Raw genomic sequence first — 7,730 nt, 5'->3', positions numbered from 1 at the left:
GACCTTTGTATCAGAGTCATAAACAGACCTCTGTATCATAAATCGAGCAATAACTATAAGCAGAAAACGTTCGGGTCAAAGAAAGATTCATTCTATGTAGAAACGATTTGCAAGCGTTATTTCTCAAGTAAGAGAAGCGTTATTTATATAAGAAGCGTTATTTCTCAACGATAAGTCAAGTCGTTTCATGCCCCATCGAAGGTTTCCGCGAAGGATCGGTGCTCTAGATATGTAACATAGGAGCAATGGCTATTTTTTTGTTAAATCCGTGATACGCGCCTAGAGTCAATTTTCTTCGGTAAAGCTAACAAACAAATCAAAAGACTCAATATTTTGATAAGTTTTAAGAGGCCCAGTTTCTACCACAGCAAAGTAAGGTGGCGCGCCGAGTTCATCACAAAGGCCGAAGAAAATTCATCAACTTAGGGCCGCTTTGACAGGCACGCGCCCGTCTCGTCAATTTCATTAGAAGCTGAGCTAAGTCGCCTCGTGGCAACAGAGAGCAACGATTTGTCAAAAATATAACATAACTGATGAGTGTCATCGCCTGGTTTGCTAAATGACTTTCAAATTATAAATTACACAAGGATTCGTTAATACCTCGAGATCTTCCGTTATGAGCTTGTCTTTGTTCTCACTCCAGTTTCGATCACAGAAAGATAATTGGACCTGTCTCGTTATCAGGCTGTCTGTTTTTTCTTCACACCCAAGCGAAAGAGGAAAACAACTGCTGTACACTTAAGACCGGTAGATATCCTACAACGGTCACGCACACTCGCCTACAACGTGTCACCATGACATGAATTCATGTTAAATTAATAGGGAGTCTACGAAACCACGACAGCGACAGTAACGGGAACGTCACTGAACAAAAGAATTAATGAGCAGTACAATGGCTCTACACGTGCGTTTTAATTCTTGCTACATTTCCTTGCTGTTCTCTACAAGACAACACCGTGAAATGTCAAATTTTGCGTTGTCTGGAGAACGTGAACCACGACGACTAATTTTTTTAAATTTTTATTTCAAATTTATCGCTATGTTCCGGATTTAGCTTCGCAATAGTTTTGACAGTGATAAACAAAGTAAATGACTTTAGAGTATCGCGAGATTCGTAGGTAAAACATAAATCCAATTTAACTCGTGAATTGCGCGCATGCGTAAGAGCGAGTTGTGGATATGATGTGAAGAATGGCACTCGCTCGCTCGCTCGATTGGTCGATTCCTGTAAACTTTTTTTCGATTTCATGCTTTTACGTGCATTTGATAGTTATGGCGAGTAACAAACAAAAGAAATGGCCATCTTTGTTGGTAAGAATAGTGGTGGGTGAAAAAGAAGCCAATGAGAATCTTAAAAGAGTTTAAAACTGTACCTTTTTCATCCGTGAATTAAGTTTGGCCAATCTCCGAATATACTTTTGGCAGTTTGCAGCGTATATTTTATTTATGGTGTCAGTGCTTTTATTTTTTCAATATATATATACAGGAAATTGATTAGTGTGTCCGAGAGCGAAAAAAGATGAAAACAAAAAAAGAAATTAAGAAAAACGAAAAACTTTCAAACGGGTGGCGGATTTGACCTCTCCACCCCTTGGTGGGAGTGCGAATTAGCAGGTCTTTTGCAGTACCACAGGACCACTGGGGCAAAAATAACCAATTTATTAAGTAGGGTCAAAACGCTGATCTTTTGGCTAATTCCGCCGCGGGCTCAAAAGACTCGAGTGTTCTCGAAGTTGAGCTTCACGCCCGCCGAGACCGATTATAAGGGACCTTAAGCACCGACGACGACGAGCCCAGAGGACGACGACCGGAAGTAAAATTTCCCCTTACCGCGCTACTGCGCATGCTAGACTCGTCGTCCACGTAAAGCTTAGGACGTCAAAACGTCAGGTTTGCCGTCCTGAGCGAACGTGAGTAAGTATTAATCTATTAACGCTGTGTTTCAGGCAGAGAATGTATATCAAACTATTGAAATGAAAGTTGGTTATTTATTTAATCTCTTAGCTTTGTATCAACTAGATTTTACGGCGAGTTTGGTATAAAAATCGTTGGTAATAACCTTATTTTGTCGGCGATTTGTCCGTTGTTGAATTTGCTTGTCAGCGAAACTACGAAGTTAAATGAATTCAGAAATTGAAAAATGACTCTGTATTTCGTTTCTTCTGGTTCCTATCTACATGTAGGCTTTCGCTTATGTTTTTAGGATAGAATTTTATACCGTGAAGGTCGTTTTAGATTATATCGGGCGAAAATTCGGCATCATTCATCTCTTCGAGTGAAAACCTGTTATGTTCTTCGTATGAGAAATCGGGATTTTTCGACATCAATTCCTCACGTAGGATTGAAAATGTGTTGTCATCGATACTACCGTTTTCGTAGCTCAAGAGAAACAGGTCTTGGAGCTCGCGAAAGGAAGACATGACAAAATTTTTCGATGGTTTTAGGTCCATGTTTACAAGAACTCAGCTCTGTTTACATGTACTCGCACTTGGTTTTCACGCCGTGAACGACGTCCTCGACCCAGTCTTACAACAATTTTACTCGTCGTCGTCGTCCCATTCGTCGTCGGTGCTTAAGGTCCCTAGAAACGCCTGACCTCGAGTAATAAATCCCCCCAGCAAGGTTATCCGCGAGATCCCTCGCAACCCGCGCGACGTGAAGGAACTCAGGAATGTCGATCCAAGATGGCGGACTTTTTAACGCTCTCTCTCGCGCATTTTGTGGCTTGTACAAGGATTGCATCTGTCAGTTCTTTGGTTTAAAATGTTAAAGATGTTTTGTCTTCAAATAGTTAAGTGTATTTTTGGTTTACTTCTGTTACATACCCTTTTAATTTCACATATTTCGAACTACATGTAAACTGTTAGGCTTCGAAGCGGCCATCGGCCGTTTATCGGCTGCCTTCGAATTGCCTTTCTTGTAGGTTCTAGATGAATCGTTTTAAGTCAAGGAAACAATGCAACATGTTTTTTTGTCCCTGAAAAGTTCTTCTCTTATTCATTCTACCAGCTTGTGTTGATATTGTAGTTCTTATAGTTGAGCTAATACACCAAAGATGGAGTGGTAGATTCTCCCCATGTGTCTATAGGCATAATGTGGTTGCGCTATGTAGAAGATAAATTTTGATCTGGACTTGTTGTGAAGTGAGACCGTATGCAAGAGTTAATTACCTCAGTTTACTATCCTAAGCTAATATTATGTAATAGTGACTTAGTTTACTCACTTTACTGTGATGACAACACTCTTTTAAGAATTTTAAGAATAAATTTCTTTGCTAAACACAGATTTGAAACAGACTCTTCAAGGAAGACTTGAGCTTATCACTTACGCAGTTTCTAATGAAATAGGTAATTTTGAAGTAGACAAAACAGTATACTGAAGTTTAATTCTCTGGATTTTTTTCTCCATTAAATTTACTACAACTCTTTTACGTTGTCGCCATCAGATACTTAAAATAGCCATAAACTTTGCACCTTAAGTTTCCTTTGCATCAGTCAAGGCTCAAAACATGAACAAAACAAATAAATTATAGTAGTAAATAATTTAAAGGGATTTTGTCTTTTGTAAACTTTAATATGTACATGTTAAGGAAGTTTTTCAAATTAAACACAATAATTTATACTAGATGTAGAGTAATCTTCCACAATTTGAGCAGTGCTGAAGCAGATTTAAGTTGTTTTGTCTTTGATGCATCTTGAGGGTTTCCCTTTGAGTCATTGTACAATTGCTTGTACTTCTTCAGTGTCAGCATTTGAATCTTAGTCAAGTGTGTTTCATACCGCTCCACATGGTATCTAGATTTTGGATTTTTAGTAACACTCTGCTTCAGTTTGTCATATTTAATAACTTCTTCACAGGTTCCAAGGACTTGTTCAATGGCTTTTGCTGTCTTTGATAGAAGCTGTACTGTGGCCTCTGAGTCAGTTGATGGAGTCTTTTTTCTTTTAGCTGGTGGCTCTTGAGATGATGACTCTTCTTCAGTACTGGCAATTGCTCACTTTTTTCCACTTGGTTGTGGCAAAATTTCAGCCTCGGTTGATTGCAAGTTTTCAATTCCTGTTTCTACTCTGTGTTCATTAATTGGATCCACCTCCATGGTCATGGTTTCACAGTCAGTTTCTGCTTGAAGTGGCCATGTCCCAGCATCTGCATCCTCTCTGTCACCTTCATAATCTGATTCCTCAGCCAACTCTTGCTCTTGATTAAAGTTTGCAGCAGAGTCACTTACTAGATCCTCACTGCTGTTGTCTTCCATGACTGATTGAAAGGAGCAGCATGTTGGTGGTCTTTGCCATTTTCCATTGTCATCTCTCAATTTCGTGGCTGGTAATTTGACTTCCTCCACCAGGCATTTATTCCAACAGGCATCTAGTAGCTCTTGCTCATTGGGGATGGATGTTGAATGAAAGTGGTGGAGCTTTGGTCCTTCATCTCTGAAACTGGGCTCATCTGGTCCATCAAAAAATTCAATGGAGTCATCCACCTCCTTCCACCAGACACCTTCTCCTGGCTTTAAGAAATCTGAAATGAGTTGCAAGTGAGTAACCCAATCACCAGCATATTTTTCAAGGTCACTCTTCAACAATATAGTGTTATCCAGCTTGGGAAGGGACTTTGCCATCTTACTAATTTCTTGCTCCTCTTTAAGAATGCAATGGTTGATAGGGTTTGATTTTTCAGCTTGCAAGTGCAGGATTGCATTTGTTGAGAGATCTTCGATTCTTTTGTTCCAGCTTTTTGTTGTAATGTCTGAGAGTTTCTCAAACAGTCTTTCAAACATTTCAGCATTTGTAGATCTGTGAGAAGCAAGTCTGAGTAGTTGAGCAGAGTGAGTTACACAGCTGTGGAAGTAAAGACCAAATAGCTTTCTGTATGTCAATTTCTTAGGTGGAGTCAGGACTCTGCGACATTGAATTGCATGCCTCCAGCAGAGATTATGTAGGCGAAGAATCATCTTTGGTGATCGTTTCTCCTCTTGAGCATAGTAGATTTCAATCATTTCACAAAGAGTCACCAAGAGCAATTTAACCTCACGGTTTGCAAATTGGCACAGAGCAATGGTGATGTAAATAAGTGTCTTTCGGTAGTCCACCCCCTGCAGTTTGTCTTTGCTCATTTGCACAGCAAGAATCTCTTTGAGTTTTATTAGAGTGTCAATGTCTGTGATATGATGGGGTAGTTCCTGTAGGACATTCTTGATGTGATTCATTGAACAGTACAAAGCTTCAAAAAACAAAACTTCATATGACTCAATGTTCAGTTCTTTGACTGAGACATCAAAGTTTTCATTGCTGTGTAGAAGTGCAGGAAGTCTTGTTGTTCCTCCCAGCAACTCTGATAATCTCTTTTGCAGATCTTCTTTGCTCCCTTCATCAGACTTTCCCCTTGCAGTCAGCTCTGCTCTCAGCTCTTCAGCTTTCATGTCTTTAAATGGATGGAAACCTTTTTTTCCAGCAGGCCCAGAGAGAATAAGTTTTTTTTTTTGGTGCTCAAGGTTTTGTACCTTCTTTGAAGGGAGTACTCCAAGTCATGGCTTGAATTGATGTTTCCATCACAACCTGGACATCCATAGTTTCCTCCATGTTGGGTGCCATTCTCCATCTCAGCTGCTGGATTGTCTCCATTCATGAACCTCATGATGTCACAAACTTCGATCCCACAATCTGTCAGTACAGTGTTCTTTAGATCCCTGAGGTCTTCTTGCCTTGTTGGAACAAACTTCATCTGGTCTTCTACCGTTGATCTGCTCTGTCCCAGAACGTAAAGCTGTGGTTCCTCAATAGTGGCTTGTATGTCAACATCTTTGCCTGTTTTGTCTATCATTTCATGTCGTGTGAAGTGTATGGCAGGGTCATAAAGTTCTCGAACACAAAAGAGCATGTGACCATAATTGGCAAGTGTGGAGTGGTCATGCCAGAGAAGCCAGTGTCTTTGGCGCTGATATTTTTTTAAAGAGGATCTCATTTCATCAACATCATCACTCACTTCTTCATGAATTTTCTGCAATTCTGATATTATTTCCTCCCTATTCAACTGGGTGTAATAGTTGTCATCTTTGATTTTTAAAAAGGACTTGTTCCTTGTTAGGGCTTCTTTCCTGATATCTTTGAAGGGGATTTTTCTGGCATTGACATCAATTTTCTTTTGTATAACTTCACCTTCATTGCTGATAGCTAACTTGGAAATCTCACTTGCCACCAATGCGCTGCTTAATGTCAGCTCTTATCTGCTCATTTGTACGTGGAACTGGAACTGAAATATCACCTCTCTGTTTTTTAAGGGCTCATCTGACTTGGAACTCTGCAAAGGAACACATTAAAATTTGCTCAAACCAGTTACTACATGTATGTGAAAATTTAATCATTTAAAATCTGTTTTAACCATTTACTATGTTAAAATCTGTTTATTAATTTCAAGTGTTTGAAATTATTATCTCAATTTAGAATAATTTGTAAAACAAAATTAAATTTTGTCCTTTAGAGTCTTTTGTAGAGACTTAATTGTACAGTCATGTAGTTCGGAAAAATATGAATTATTTAATCCATTTGTATTAAACTATGTTTAAACAGTACATATACAGACACTTTTTAGTTTTAAAACTTTAATAAGTTCACTACCTTTGGAGTGGTCTTTAGGGTCAATCTGGTTTTTTTGAAGACTCATAGCGTGATATATCAACTCCTTTCTTGTGTAGAAATGACTTGATCATTTGGCCTCCATTGGGGGGTGTTGCATCCTGGCCAACCATCCGTATTTTGTATTTCTCAGACCAGTTTGTGGTACCTTTAGGCCATGATTTTATGTCACTCAGGAGCTGATCCAGGTCTCCAATCATGTTCTCTGTTGCTGGGGTGTGAGATTTTGCTTTCCTTTTAGGAGGTGTTATTCTTGCTCTTTCTGTAACCTCCTCTCTACTTTCAAAGGCCTGAGCCAGTCTGTGGTTTTGTCTACCCCTGTATGATTGCCTTGAACTTAGATGTAGATCAGTGTCATTTTCATTCATTGCTTTTTCAACATCATTTTTCATTTGCCTTTGTTGATCTCTTTTTAACTTTCTTTTTTCCACAGGAGAAAGTTTCTTTTCAAGTCCAGCTTCAGGGACAAGGAGCAGAATGTCACTAAGTGACTTTCCAAAGTTCTCTTTACATTTCTCGTCATATGTGGAATAAATTACCTGTCCCAAGACCTTAAGTTGTTTGTTTGTAATTTTTGAGCCTTTCTGAACTGTGTGTTGTGCAGTATGCTTGTTAGCATCCCGCTGAATTTCATTAAGGGGACCTTTTTTCACCGTCATGCACTTCTTGCTGAGTGGGAAAGTAGCTTGCAAGTTTGAGTTGACTAGTGTGCAAGCCTTACAGTTCGTTAATGAATGTGCTGTCTTCATTTCTTTGGTTATGGTCTTTCCCTCATCCCAGTTAGCCATTGAAAATGTTGACACATAGACCGCCTTGTCTTCTTTGTTTCTCCAGGAAGAAATCTTTTCGTCGATTACCTTGCTCACACGGTTGAAATCATACTGGTTAAGAGTAAACTGTGGATACTCTTTAAAATGTTCAGAATAAAGTTTGTGCCTTTCTGTTAACACTCTGGCGCCAAATTTTGCACTGCCTTCACCAGGAGCTTTCTTCAAGCTAGAGCATAACTCTTTTGTTTTTCGGATACACACTCTGGCCTAAGCACATTCAGCCTTCAAGGCCATATTTGTGGGAAGTTTTAGTTCCTAAAGAAAC

The 7,730-nt window shown here is 39.3% G+C and overlaps 1 pseudogene; it reads right to left on the bottom strand.

The window, feature by feature from the left end:
• Positions 1 to 3,616: 3,616 nt before the first annotated feature.
• Positions 3,617 to 7,423, bottom strand: LOC145485604 (uncharacterized; annotated as a pseudogene).
• Between the last annotated feature and the right edge of the window lie 307 nt (positions 7,424 to 7,730).

Source organism: Orbicella franksi, chromosome 4 (genome assembly GCF_964199315.1).
Source record: "Orbicella franksi chromosome 4, jaOrbFran1.1, whole genome shotgun sequence".
Lineage (NCBI taxonomy): Eukaryota > Metazoa > Cnidaria > Anthozoa > Scleractinia > Merulinidae > Orbicella > Orbicella franksi.
The sequence above is the reverse complement of the archived record's forward strand: the minus strand, read 5'-3'. Positions and strand labels throughout refer to the sequence as shown.